The sequence below is a fragment of the Schistocerca piceifrons genome, chromosome 1 (assembly GCF_021461385.2).
Source record: "Schistocerca piceifrons isolate TAMUIC-IGC-003096 chromosome 1, iqSchPice1.1, whole genome shotgun sequence".
In the NCBI taxonomy this organism is placed as follows: Eukaryota; Metazoa; Arthropoda; class Insecta; order Orthoptera; family Acrididae; genus Schistocerca; species Schistocerca piceifrons.
The window spans coordinates 656,427,456-656,443,209 of record NC_060138.1 but is presented as its reverse complement, the minus strand read 5'-3'; positions in this window follow the sequence as shown (position 1 = coordinate 656,443,209).

Here is a 15,754-nt window from a genome sequence, read left to right as displayed (position 1 = left end):
TCATCGGCAGGGCGTTAAAACCCTAATCTTCCTTTATGTGTGGTGCCCAGGCTTTCAATTACATGATATTTTTTTCATTTGCGTTGTGTGTGAAGTAGCTGTCACAAGGACCGTTCGTTATGTTGCGGCTATTGTTCTTGCAGCTTATTCGGATCTCGTATGGTAACTCTGTCGAGGAACTCAGTGGCAAGGGGACGTGTATGAAAGAAATGTCTTAGAACAATCGCTGACAAAGCGAGAGAAAACAAAGGGAAGTAAACAAAGCGCTTCCCTCAAACTCTTTGAGGACACACGTACCCTGACGACCGTGCTATTGTCAGTACCTCACGACTTCTCGCGCTTTTTGTCTGTGTTTCCTGACGCAACGCCAACTGCACGCGTGTGCTCAACTGGTACAGCCACTTCCGCTAATCTGCGGTCGAGGCTTAACAGAGGATATTTCAATATCGTTGCTAGTGAGTATGGACGTTCAGTACTGTTAAGTTACCGATTCGGCTCATGATACTACAGAAAAAGCATTGCCTGCATCCACTGTGCAGAACAAAAGCAAAAGCCTAATAATAGACACATGTAATTGGCGGTATCTAGAGAGAGATTTATGTCAAACTAATTCATAAACATTATAGGAGATCAAAATGTGAACAGATATGCACCGTGGTGTGTGTTTGTGCCTTAAAAAAAATCTGAAAAACTTTATCCCGTCTTCCGGAGTTTTTAGTGATTTGGCAAATTTAAATACATTAAATTTATGTTCGCACTCCATTCCTGAAACAACAGTCGTCAGTTAACCCAAAGCTACGTTCACACGGAGAATGGATTCGAAAGAGAGCCACTATTGCCTACTAGTTTTCGTACATTTAAAGGCATGACCACTAGTGCTTCATTTTCATTACTTACTCGTTCTTCACACAAATTTTATGTTGGATGATTATTTTCTGTAACATTCTCTCACAAGAGAGGCTTGTACTAGAGCGGAAAGGAACCTCCTCAGCTACGTTATTACTTCCTCGTTTATGAGTGGAACATAAACTCGTTGTCATAGGACCTGACGAACCAGAGTCTGTTTTTTGAAAATTCAGAATTGCTCCATGTTTAGTCAACCTGTCAAGGCCTGGTACTAGAGGTACACTATGTGACATAAATATCCGGACACCTGGCTGAAAATGACACAAGTTCGTGGCGCCCTCCATCGGTAATGCTGGAATTCAATATGGTGTTGGCCCACCCTTAGCCTTCATGAAAGCTTCGACTCTCGCAGGCATACGTTCACTTCGGTGCTGGAAGGTTTCTTGGGGAATGGCAGATCGTTCTTCACGGAGTGCTGCACTGAGGAGAGGTATCGTTGTCGGTCGGTGAGACCTGGCACGAAGTCGGCGTTCCAAAACATCCCTAAGGTGTTCTATAGGATTCAGTTCAGGACTCTGCGCAAACCAGTCCAGTACAAGGATCTTATTGTGATGTAATCACTCCGCCACAAGCCGTGCATTATGAATAAGTGCTCGATCGTGTTGAAAGACGCAATCGCCATCCCCGAATTGCTCCTCAACAGCTGGAAGCAAGAAGGTGCTTAAAACACCAGTTTAGACCTATGCTGTGATAATGCCATGAAAAACAACAAGGGGTGCAAGCCCCCTCCATGAAAAACACGACCACACCATTAACACTACCGCCTCCGAATTTTACTGTTGGCACTACACACGCTGACAGATGACATTCACTGGGCATTCGCCATACCCACACCCTGCCATCGGATCGCCACACTGTGTACCGTGATTCGTCACTCTACACAACGTTTTCCCACTGTTCAATCATCCAATGTTTACGCTCCTTACACCAAGCGGGGCGTCGTTAGGCATTTACCGGCGTGATGTGTGGCTTACGAGCAGTCGCTTGACTATGAAATCCAAGTTTTCTCACCTCCCGCCTATCTGTCATAGTACTTGAAATGGATCCTGGTGTAGTTTGGAATTCCTTTGTGATGGTCAGGATGGACGTCTGCCTATTACACATTACGAACCTCTTCAACTGTCGGCGGTGTCTGTCAGTCAACAGATGAGGTCGGCGTGTACGCTTTTGTGCTGTACGTGTCCCTTCACGTATCCAGTTCATCACATCGGAAACAGTGGAGCTAGAGATGTTTAGGAGTGTGGAAATCTCGCGTACAGACGTATGACACAAGTGACAACCAATCACCTGACCATGTTCGAAGTCCGTGAGTTCAGTGGAGAGCCCCATTCTGCTCTCTCACGATGTCTAATGACTACTGAGGTCGCTGATATGAAGTGCCTGGTAGTAGGTGGCAGCACAATTCACCTAATATGAAAAACGTATGTTTTGGGGGGTGTCCGGATACTTTTGATCACATAGTGTATGTTCATCTGCGGACTCACTAGGAAATTGTGAATAAATTTTAAAGTATCAAGCACAAATGATAGTAACACATCTTCTTTTACCATTCTTCCTTTACCTATTTCCTACTATCTGTACACCAGTGACTGGTAAAGTAGGATAGTCTCATCTTCCTTTCCTTGTTTCGAAATAAGTTTTGTCTGCAACACATATATTAATTTAATTGTATTCATATTTCGCAGCTTCAAACGTGACTCTGTCCAATACCTTGTACGTATGAATTAAAAAACGCCTTCAGTCACAACTTTTCCTGTTAAAAAGCCGGCCTCTGTGGCCGAGCGGTTCTAGGCGCTTCAGACCGGAACCGTGCTGCTGCTACGGTCACAGGTTCGAATCCTGCCTCGGGCATGGATGCGTGTGATGTCCTTAGGTTAGTTAGCGTCTAAGTCTAAGGGACTCATGACCTCAGATGTTAAGTCCCATAGTGCTCAGAGCCATATGAACCATTTGTTCAAAAAGTTGTGACTGAAGGTGTTTTTTAATCACACATATATTACCTTTTGAATCGAAAATTATATGAATAATTTATTTCTATTGTCTCCCTACAATAAGGGGTTAGGCATTACAAGGTTTCGTGGAAGAAGTTTTTTCCTCCAGTAAATCGTTCATCAATAGTCTCTCTTCTTCTAAAGTAATTAACCGGATGGATTTGGGCCTCTTAACTGCCCTTATTGGTCCGTCGGTGACGCCCCTACTGAGAGATGTTCTCCATTTTCCGTATCATCTGTAATAACCATTCCTATGGGACAACCATTGTCTCTTCAGAACTGATTGTATTGCTACCCAGGTATTTTTCCGTAATTCCTTCTATTGCAACCATTGTTATTATGCTGCCGCTTAACTTAGCAGTACTGGCTGTTTCTCACGCCTCTTTCTCTCCTATTCCTCTCTTAGTTACCTCTATTACAACATTGAACGTTCGTCCTACCATGTTTTATTTAATATATCAAAAAGCTCTACATAATTTAATATTGTATTCACGAGTCATTATTCCATTCTGGGACAACTATTTTCTCTCTAACAAACGCAGGCATATGGATAATCGTTACTTTTATTAAGTGTCCTTCGCTAACTGGTTCATCTAGAAACATTATTCAGGTGATATTCCATTCAAAATATGTTCTGTTTCTGCCACAGCTTCTATTATATGGGCTTCGGTCGAGCAGTTCTAACGTTAATCGTTGCTGTTCGGCCTCTGCCTTTGCAATGTTTGCAAAAGTCTTCCAGATTCAGGCATCCGTTAACACTCCACTCGGCGGTCTGGTCCTCTAAATGTTCGATCACAGATTTTATTCTTTTCCTGTAATCTCATGAGGTAGGTTATGTGTCCTCATATGCTCATAAGAACCCGATCGGATGGACTGTTCCCTCGGATCGGAACTTTGGAAAATGATTAATTGAATTCTTCCCGCCAGCTTTTGGCAGCTGGAACTGGAATTCGTTGAGGTTGGCGAATACCATTTCCATCCACTATTCTTTTCCCTACATCAGGTTTTGAGCTTTGAACTTTTGTATTTTCGGTCCCATTAGCTCCACTTTCAAGTGTATTCTAAAACCTGGTGATGTGTCACCTTAAATTGAGGTGACGCGAGTTTTCATTTAAATCAATAACAGATTTGCGTATTTCCACCAGCTGGCATTCTGCTTTCTCTACTCCACTGGAGAGTTATCCATCGCTGATACCTCTCTCTATGAAATATCGTGGTATATCGCCACGATTTATTTGCTGTAATTCAGCCTTTAGTTCTATTTCTACTTTAACATTGTTACTCTGCAAATTACGCTTAACTGCCTGGCAGAGGGTTCATCGAAACACCTTCACAATTCTCTATTATTTCAATCTCGAACAGCGCGCGGAAAAAACGAACACCTATATCTTTCCGTGTGAACTCTGATCTCGCTTTTTTTTTTAATGATGATCGTTTTTCCCTATGTAGGCCGGCGTCAACAAAATATTTTCGCATTTGGGGGAGAAAGTTGGTGATCTAAATTTCGTGAGAAGATTCCTCAGCCGAGCGGTCTAGAGCGCTGCTGTCAAGAACTGTGCGGCTGGTCCCGGCGGAGGTTCGAGTCCTACCTCGGACATGGGTGTGTGTGTTTGTCCTTAGGATAATTTAGTATAAGTAGTGTGTAAGCTTAGGGCCTGATGACCTTAGCAGTTAAGTCCATAAGATTTCACACACATTTGAACATTTGAAGATTCCGCCGAAACGGAAAACGCCTTTGTTTTAATAATGTCCGCCCTAAATTCTGTATCATGTCAGTGACACCCTCTCCCCTATTTCGCGATAATATAAAACGTACTGCCCTTCTTTGAAGTTTCTCGGTGTACTTTGTTAATCCTATCTCGTAAGGACCCCACACCGCGCAGCAGTATTCTAACACAGGATGGACAAACGTAGTGTAGGCAGTCTCTTTAGTAGATCTGTTACATTTTCTAAGAGTTCTGTCAATAAAACGCAGTCTTTGGTTTGCCTTCTCCCCAAAATTTTCTGTGTTCTCTCCAATTTAAGTTGTTCGTAATTGTAATTCCTAGGTATTTAGTTGAATTTACCGTCTTTATATTTGACTGATTTATCGTGTAATCGAGGTTTAACGGATTGCTTCTAGCACTCATGTGGATAACCTCAACTTTTCGTTATTTAGGGTCAATTGCGATTTTTAGCGCCATATAGATATCTTTTCTAAATCATTTTGCAAATTGTTTTGATCTTCTGAAGACTTTACTAGACGGTAAACAACAGCATCATCTGCAAACAGCATAAGATGGCTGTTCAGATTGTCTCCTACATCATGCATATAGATAACGAACAGCAAAGGGCCTATAACACTACCTTGAGGAAAGCCAGAAACCACTGTTGGAATCTATCTCAAAAATGGTTCAAATGGCTCTGAGCTCTATGGGACTTAACATCTCTGGTCATCAGTCCCCTAGAACTTAGAACTACTTAAACCTAACTAACCTAAGGACATCACACACATCCATGCCCGAGGCAGGATTCGAACCTGCGACCGTAGCAGTCGCGCGGTTCCGGACTGCGCGCCTAGAACCGCTAGACCACCGCGGCCGGCAATCTATCTCATCTTGCGTCTTAAGTGATTCGAGTTCCTCCTTTTCCTTTTATGTTTACTCTTCTAAAATAGGAAAGCATTCTTCCTGTTTCTTATCTATGTCTAATTTGACTCCTTCAATAGTTTCGATAAATTCTTTTCAAACCGAATCAATATTATCGTAAATTCCTTGCCTAATATTTTTGACACTATTTTATAAGTCTCTGAACAAATTTACCTTTAAACTGGATAAATCCTCAGTTAATTTTTTTAGTTCATTATGTAATTGGCTCTTCTTAGCTCGTGACTCACGAATGTGAGTTTTGAGCTGATTGCCAAATTCTGTCACTTGTTCTGTTACCTCACGTCTTATAGTCTGGCTATCGTTTTTTATGTCTTGCATTACCTCTATCTCTATTTTTTTAGATCTCTACTATCGTTCCTTATTTCCATTTTGTCCTTTTCTGTCTTCTTTTAATTCTTTCAATATTTATAGTATGTCTGCCTCCAGTTTTATGCAGAAATTTTACAACTATACACTCTGAAAATCGTATAACTATATGAGCACTGTCTGTATTTATTAAAATTTCTGCAATTAAATCACTGTTCTTACCAATCACTCACAATTACTGTAATAGTAATTAGAGACTACATCGTCGATGTTGCTATGATTTTGTCGTCTCGGTGTGGACTCCTCGCAGCTGTATTCACAAAGAGGCCTTGTATAATAGTAGGTAAAGCTTTAATCTACCTCCATTAAAATTCATATGAAATTATTCAACTATTTAAAACGAAAGTATTAAGTGTAATTTTATGTTAATCAGCTGTAACAGTCATTTCATAAATAAAATTCTTTATGATTTAACTGATAACGTTTTACGTCGTTAACTTTATTTAAAAGTGGTTATAGCTTTTAAAACAAAATATAAAATTACCAAAATGTAGAATCGAGCCTGGGTCGCCGGCATGGCTAGCGAGTCCGCTACAATGGCAGTCATTTTGCTGTGCTGCCAGAGCGTACCAATTGACTGGCATACGGGCTGCCCGCCGCTGTACTCGCATTCGGGAGAGCGACGATTCAAACCCGCGTCTCGTCATCCTGATTTAGGTTTTCGTGATTTCCGTAAATCGCTTCGGGCAAATGACGGGATGGTTCCTTTGAAATGGCTCGGCCGACTTCCTTCCCTAATCCGATGGGACCGATGACCTCGCTGTTTGGTCCTCTATCACAAATCAACCGACAGCTGCGCGTAAAACTTTAGAGCTCTTTTTCTTGGAGTGTTCTTGCTCGTGCTTTACAACTTTTACGGGTGGATATTAATATCATGTAACTAGGGCCCCCCGCAGATCGTTCGCCGAGTGTGTCTTTCGATTTGACGCCACTTCGGCGACTTGCGCGTCGATGGGGATGCAATGATGATGATTAGGACAACACAACACCCAGTCCCTGAGCGGAGAAAATCTCCGACCCAGCCGGGAATCGAACCCGGACCCAGAGGACTGACATTCTGTCGCGCTGACCACTCAGCTACCGGGGGCGGACTATGGGTGGATACCTACATCTACATCTACATATACATGGATACTCTGCAAATCACATTAAAGTGCCTGGCAGAGGGTTCATCGAACCACCTTCACAATTCTCTATTATTCCAATCTCGTATAGCGCGCGGAAAGAATGAACACCTACATCTTTCCGTACGAGCTCTGATTGCCCTTATTTTATCGTGGTGATCGTTCCGCTCTATGTAGGTAGGTGTCAACAAATATTTTCGCATTCGGAGGAGAAAGTTGGTGACTGGAATTTCGTGAGAAGATTCCATCGCAACGAGAAACGTCTTTCTTTTAATGATTTCCAGCCCAAATCCTGTATCATTTCTGTGACACTCTCTCCCATATTTCGCGATAATAAAAAACGTGCTGCCTTTCTTTGAACTATTTCGATGTACTCCGTCTGTCCTATCTGGTAAGGATCCCACACCGCACAACTGTATTCTAAAAGAGGATGGACAAGCGTAGTGTAGGCAGTCTCCTTAGTAGATCTGTTACATTTTCTAAGTGTCCTGACAATAAAACGCAGTCTTTGGTTAGCCTTCCCCACAACATTTTCTATGTGTTCTTTCCAATTTAAGTTGTTCGTAATTGTAAAACCTAGGTATTTAGTTGAATTTACGGCTTTTGGATTAGACTGATTTATCGTGTAACCGAACTTTAACGAGTTCCTTTTAGCACTCATGTTGATGACCTCTCACTTTTTGTTATTTAGGGTCAACTGCCACTTTTCGCACCATTCAGATATTTTTCTAAATCGTTTTGCAATTTGTTTTGATCTTCTGATGACTTTATTAGTCGATAAACGACAGCATCATCTGCAAACAACCGAAGACGGCTGCTCAGATTGTCTCCCACATCGTTTATATAGATAAGGAAGAGCAAAGGGCCTATAACACTACCTTGGGGAACGCCAGAAATCATTTCTGTTTTACTCGATGACTTTCCGTCAGTTACTACGAACTGTGACCTCTGACAGGAAATCGCAAATCCAGTCTCATAACTGAGGTGATATTCCATAAGCACTCAATTTCACTACGAGCCGCTTGTGTGGTATAGAGTCAAAAGCCTTCCGGAAGTCCACAAATACGGAATCGATCTGAAATACCTTGTCAATAGCACTCAACACTTCATGTGAATAAAGAGATAGATGTTTTCTAAACCCTTGTTGACTGTGTGTCAATTGACCGTTTCCTTCGACGTAATTCATATTGTTCGAACATAATATATGTTCTAAAATCCTGCTGCATATCGACGTTAACGATATGGGCCTGTAATTTTGTGGATTAATCCTACTACCTTTCTTGAAAATTGGTGTGACCTGTGCAACTTTCCAGTCTTTGGGTACGGATCTTTCGTCGAGCGAACGGTTGTACATGATTGTTAAGTATGGAGCTAATGCATCAGCATACTCCGAAAGGAACGTAATTGGTATACAGTCTAGACCAGAAGACTTGCTTTTATTAAGTGATTTGAGTTGCTTCACTACTCCGAGGATATTTACTTCTACCTCACTCATGTTGGCAGCTGTTCTCGATTCGAATTCTGGAATATTTACTTCGTCTTCTTTTGTGAAGGCATTTCGGAAGGCTGTGTTTAGTAAATCTGCTTTGGCAGCACCCTTCAGGTTTAGTACTAACATGCGTAGTCTAATCCCTCGGCTAAGCGCCAACTGAGCACGTGTGACGTAACACGACACTACAGCGCTACGCGTACGTTTCACTCGTGCCGCGCTGTTCCTGCGCATATTGAGGCGCGTACACATTCTTTACACACACCGGTTGGCGACCCTCTGCGCTGACAGAATCTAAGCGCGCCCACAATAATCTCTCTCAAACGATTTTAAGGAAATTATTTAGTTAAAATATCTGATTTTTGTGTTACTTGTAGCGTTATGTCAGCTTCGTGGTGAAGTGCCCATCGTCTCGCTAATGGTCATACTTATTGTGATACGTCTATTTAAGTAAGACACTGCGCAAAATTCGAAAAGTTTGCAACGAAAACTAGTGATTACTATGATTTTGCGTTTGGTGCGTGTTCACCATATGTTTCTGCTTATGAAATTTAGCTAACATATTGAATTTTTTTTTTTTTTTTTAGACTTGGGAAGGGTCTCTATGTGCCTCCGATCTTGAGAAAAAAGATCGTATAAAGCGCGTTCGCTCCAGAGCTCACGCCAGCGAGAATTACATATTCACAACATCCGTCATATCTCCTAAATCGCTCGAGACATGGGAACGAGATTTTGGCAAATGATAGCACACAAGGAGGAGAGCATATTACCAAATTGTTATCCCGCGGAACTTTCTTATACATGGCGATGTATCGGAAGTTGCAGTTTTTATTTTTTGTTTTCAGTCCACTGACCCTAATTTTAAAAGCGTCATCGATAGCTAGTAAACAAGAATTTCCTAGCATGAAAACAAACATGAAATTTCTTCTCTTACGTTACTGCAAACCGACACGATGAGGTTTCCTATAAGCTTTTGATATCTCTGGTCACCAGTTGCTTATTTAATGCGACACTCGGTTTGTAAATTCTATCTAAATAGGAGATGCAAGGTGAGTTTGCGCCAATTATACTGTGTTTTGGCAAAAGAAACAAAATTAAACCTGAAATGATAATTAAATCGACACCCTATCTGCAAACAGGCGTCGATATACATCACTGCGTATATGTTGAAAATGTGTGCCCCGACCAGGACTCGAACGCGGGATCTCCACCTTACATGGCAGACGCTCTATCCATATGAGCTACCGAGGGCACAGAGGGTAGTGCGCCTGTGGGGACTTACCCCTTGCACGCTCCCCGTTAGACCCAAATTCCCAACATGTCGACACCCCTACATTCGTTGTGCGCCTAATAGATGTTTGCCCATCACACTCACTACTCGTGGCAGATTAATATACCAAGACCCGTACGAGTTGGGGCACAGCGAATGGGTTCGCAAAAGAAGGTCAATGGCCGGGTAGTCATATTTTAACTATATATGAAGGTAGTATCTGTTCCCTAAAGAACAGATACCATCAGTGGTATCTGTTTTTTCGGGAATATATAGACAATTAAACCTGTCAACAAGAGAAATGTAGCCGTTACTCGTAAATGGTTATGGTTCTTCGAATGAGAAAAGGTTAACAATTAACACAAAAATAAATCACAAATTCTGTTGCAATTTTGGTTGAATCTCCTTAACCCATCCTGTTTTTAAAACTGAATGGTTGAATGGAAATTCACCAAAGAGTTTTGTCCTTGTTCTTCGTCTGAGCAATATTTAAATAATGATGAGCATACCCTTCAGCCACACATGTCAGACGCTAGTTACTCGTCTATGGCTTACAACTGACAATGTGTGATTCGCGAATAGAATAGTTATTATTGAGAAAAGTAAACAACTGATCTATCGCACAATACGATGGTCAGTGTGCTGTCAGCACCAGAGAATAATGCGCGTGACAGGAATGTGGAAGCTAGTCAGGTGTGTCTTGTGGAGGGAAGAGGTCACGTCGTTCGAAAAAACATTGTCATGAATGTAGGACTGCCTTCTTAGCAAAACATTGTAGTAAATTAAATATATCGCATCTCCAGACTGTTCCTGGATATCCATACTTTCGGGATAATACCGACTACAATCTGCATTTGTGTAGCCTATGTGTAATTAGTTTATAGATGATGATACCGTATATGCAACCTTTAAATGATTTCTCTCTACACTAACCGCCAATTAAAACATTGTCATTCAGGACGGTTTCACGACTGCATCTAGCCTACATTGAAAATGTGATGTCTACTTGCATGTAAACTACTGGCCATTAAAATTGCTACACCAAGAAGAAATGCAGATGATTAACGGGTATCCATTGGACTAGAACTGACATGTGGTTACATTTTCACGCAATTTGGGTGCATAGATCCTGAGAAATCAGTACCCAGAACAACCACCTCTGGCCGTAATAACGGCCTTGATACGCCTGGGCATTGAGTCAAACAGAGCTTGGATGGCGTGTTCAGCTTCAACACGATATCACAGTTTATCAAGAGTTGTGACTGGCATATTGTGACGAGCCAGTTCCTCGGCCACCATTGATCAGACGTTTTCAATTGGTGAGCGATCTAGAGAATGTGCTGGCCAGGGCACCAGTCGAACATTTTATTATCCAGAAAGGCCCGTACAGAACGTGCAACATGCGGTCGTGCATTATCCTGCTGAAATGTCAGGTAGAGCTACGGGTCGTAAAACATCTGAAATGTAACGTCCACTGTTCAAAGTGCCGTCAATGCGAACAAGAGGTGACCGAGACGTGTATCAATGGCAGCCCATACCATTACGCCAGGTGAAACGCCAGTATGGCGATGACGAATACACGCTTCCAATATGCGTTCACCGTGATGTCGCCCAACACGGATGCGACCGTCATGATGCTATAAACAGAACCTGGATTCATCCGAAAAAACGACGTTTTGCGATTCGTGCACCATTCGTCGTTGAGTACACCATCGCAGGCGTTCCTGTCTGTGATGCAGCGTCAAGGGTAACCGCAGCCATGGTCTCCGAGCTGATAGTCCATGCTGCTGCAAACGTCTTCGAAGTGCTCGTGCAGATGGTTGTTGTCTTGCAAACGTCCCCATCTGCTGACTGAGGGATCGAGACGTGGCTGCACGATCCGTTACAGCCATGCGGATAAGATGCCTGTCATTTCGACAGCTAGTGATACGAGGCCGTTGGGATCCAGCACGGCGTTCCGTATTACCCTCCTGAACCCACTGATTCCATATTCTGCTAACAGTCATTGGATCTCGACCAACGCGAGCAGCAATGTCGCGATACGATAAACCGCAATCGCGATTGGCTACAATCCGACCTTTATCGAAGTCGAAAACGTGATGGTACGCTTTCCGCCTCTTACACGAGGCATCACAACAACGTTTCACCAGGCAACGCCGATCAACTGCTGTTTGTGTATGAGAAATCGGTTGCAAACTTTCCTCATGTCAGCACGTTGTAGGTGTCGCCACCGACCCCAACCTTGTGTGAATGCTCGGAAAAGCTGATCTTTTGCATATCACAACATCTTCTTCCTGTCGCTTAAATTTCGGGTCTGTAGCACGTCATCTTCGTGGTGTAGCAATTTTAATGGCCAGTAGTGCAGCATAAAGTCTCTTATTGCATCTATGTCCAAGTAATCACTGTGAAACTTATATACAGCAGACCTGGGACGTTTTTTAGCAAGAGCAGAAAGGGGATACATCTATGGAAATTTCAACATTACGAATTTTTGTAACGCATCGCACAGAAATGTCGTCATAGAGAGCACGTAGTCTTCCTTGTTTCACTGTATAATAGTCGGCCGGAGTGGCTGAGCGATTCTAGGCGCTACAGTCTGGAACCGCGCGACCGCTACGGTCGCAGGTTCGAATCCTGCCTTGGGCATGGATGTGTGTGATCTCCTTAGGTTAGTTAGGTTTAAGTAGTTCTAGGGGACTGATGACCTCAGAAGTTAAGTCCCATAGTGATCAGAGCCATTTGAATCTTTTTTCACTGTATAATACTTAAAATTTCTGGTCTTGATTCTTAATTACATGATTTTACAATATTACTTCCTATTTCGCTACGCTCGCGATGAATTGTCTGTCAGTTCTTGCAATCTGATGATATTGTGGTGGTAGAATATACATCGAAGAGCCAAAGAAACCGGTACACTTGCCTAATGTCGTGTAGGGCCTCCGCAAGCAAACAGATGCGCCGCATCATGACGTGGCATAGACTCAACTAATGTCTGAAGTAATGCTGGAGGAAGCTGACACCATGAATACTGCAGGGCTCTCCATAAATCCCAAAAGTACGAGGGGGTGGAGATCTCTTCTGAACAACACGTTGCAAAGCATTCCAGATATGGCAATAATATTCATATCTGGGGAGTTTGGTGGCCAGAGGAAGTATTTAATCTCAGAAGAGTGTTCCTGGAGCCACTCTGTAGCAATTCTGGACGTGTGGGGCGTCGTATTGTACTGCTGGAATTGCGAAGTCCGTACAATGGACATGAATGGATGCAGGTGACCAGACAGGATGCTTACGTACGTGTCACCGGTCAGAGTCGTACTAGAAGTATCACACAAACTGCACACACCCCACACCGTTACAGAGCCTCCACCGGCTTGAATAGTCCCCTGCTGACGTGCAGGGTCCATGGATTCATGAGATTGTCTTCATACCCGTAGACGTTTATCCATTCGATACAATTTGAAACGAGACTCGTCCGACTAGGCAACATGTTTTCAGTCATCAACAGTCCAATGTCGGCGTTGAGTGGCCCAGGCGAGGCGTAAAGCTTTGTGTCGTGCAGTCATCAAGGGCTCCGAAAGCCCATATAGATTATGCTTTGTTGAATGGTCCGGACGCTGACACTTTCTGAAGGTCCAGCATTGAAATCTGCAGCAATTTTCGGAAGGCTTGCACATCTGTCACGTTGAACGATTCTCTTTAGTCGTCGTTGTTCCCGTTCTTGCAGGATCTTTTTCTAGCCGCAGCGATATCGGAGATTTTTTACCGGATTTCTGATATTCACGGTACACTCGTGAAATGGTCGTCTTGTACAGGCGTTGCCGACCGCAGCGCTGTGTTCTGCCTCTGTATTTGAATATGCATGCCTATACCAGTTTCTTTGGCGCTTGAGTATATAATCCCAGAGGCTAAGAGCTCACGAGTCATTAAATTGTGCATTGTTCTTGGCAAAGGAAAACAATAACGAAATAAAATTAGGAAAAGTATGTCGGTATAAATAACCGTAAAATATAATGAATTAGTGAAAAAATATGGAGTGCTTAAATGGCGAAGAACAACATACCACCCAGTGACAATAAAATTCTGAATACAGCAAGGTTATATTTTTCGGATGGCCAATACCTCCACCGCCCATATGCGCCATGCCGAAGTGAGCATATTGCAGGACTGCCTTCTCGCTCTCCGCGTCACGCCGCCCGCGGCGCGGGGAATCGTCGCATGCACAACTCCGCGCGACATGGCGCAGGCGCGTGTGGGGTCACCACTGCGTCGCGTCCCAATCTGCGCCGCCCCACTCGAACTTGTTAAGGGGCTCCGGAACGCCCCATACTTGCAATGTTAAAATAACGCTTATAAATTACATCATTCCTCACAAAGTATTTGAGGTAAGAAGTTGAACTTTTTACAGATTATTTATTGGAATATGGGCTACAACTTAACACAGGGATTTTACAAAATTTTAGTTCAGTTATTAAAGATGATTTTTTTAAAATTGTAATGAAAATTCACAACATTTTTTTGCAATTTTTTATTTATATATTCAAAAATATACAGTTTTTTGGAAAAAGGCTGTGTTAAATTATACAGAAGGTACTGTGTAACATTTACTGAAAGTTTGAAACAAATATGTTTGGAAGATCCTTAGAAAACATGTAATTAGTATGAGAAAATAAAAGTTTTGGGAATCGAGCGACAAAGATTGGATTAACTTTTGAGTGCATTCCAGGTCCATAGGATGGATTATCTTCATCCTCTGCAAACTCCTCCTCCAGCTTCCTCTTGTTCCTCCTCCTGTTTACTCTTGCTTGTATTTCTAGACTCTTTACAGCCCTGTCTGCAGCCCGAAGGCGTTCCTTGTCTAAAGCAAGCATCGCTCGTTGTTGTGTTGGTAGATTTTGCTACCATTTTCTTCAGTTGCAGTTACTGCAACACTGTTCCAAAAGGTGGTCATGTATGAACACTTATCACATTTCAGTTGTATTTCACTAGCAAGTCCTACGTGCTTTATTATGGAGAGTTCCAGACCAACTTCACTACAATGAATACATCTTACACAGTTTGAAAAAATTCCTTTGAGAACCGACATATCAAATATTTCATTCACATCCGATTCGCCCATAAAACATTCATAGTTTTCACTCATTGAACCAAGCTTCTTCTGTGAAGTATTTTCTTTCCCACTTTGACTGCTATGGGCAGGTGTACTTGAGAGGTTAGGTTCACTCACTTGGTTATCGTCTTTATTGTTTACAGTAATAACACATACCTTTGGCTTTCCAACATTTCTCCTTTTCTTAAAAGCCTTCAGAGGATTTCTAATAACTTTACTTTTACTCATTATTATACTTCAACAAAACAGAGACTCAAGAAACAGAATTAATTACGAATATTTTCGAGATAATGACAGAGTAAATAAACATGAAACAATCGACAATCACACCAGCGATATATATTGAACCATCACAGGTTAGCCACAACACATACTTTATCTCACATCACTAAAATGTACCTGATGAACACGGACGTTAATAATAACACCATTTGACAGCAGTTTAACAGCGCCACAGTGGGTCACGCCCATGTAGAACACATTTAAAAAAAATTTAAAAATAGTTGTAGTCTTCGGAATTGAATAAATTATATATCTATTAAAAGGTAATAGTCTGCAGATTCAGAAAACGCAAAAAAGTAAAAGTTGAACTTTTCATGATTTTGAGCCTTTCCGGAGCCCCTTAAGTTACAAAAATACGCGCCGTCCTGCGTCGAGCCACAAGCGCAATACGCCTCTCAGTTTGCGCCTGGCGACGCTAGGTCCCCTTGACAGTTGGCTGGCCCGCTGACGCCTGCTACCTAACGGCTGCCAGCGTTTAGAAGGAGGCGGCTCGAACTCGCCTGTCGCCCGTTTCCATGTGCCCGCAGATGCTGGATAGCCCACCACGTACGTGGGCGACGATTTTGCATCT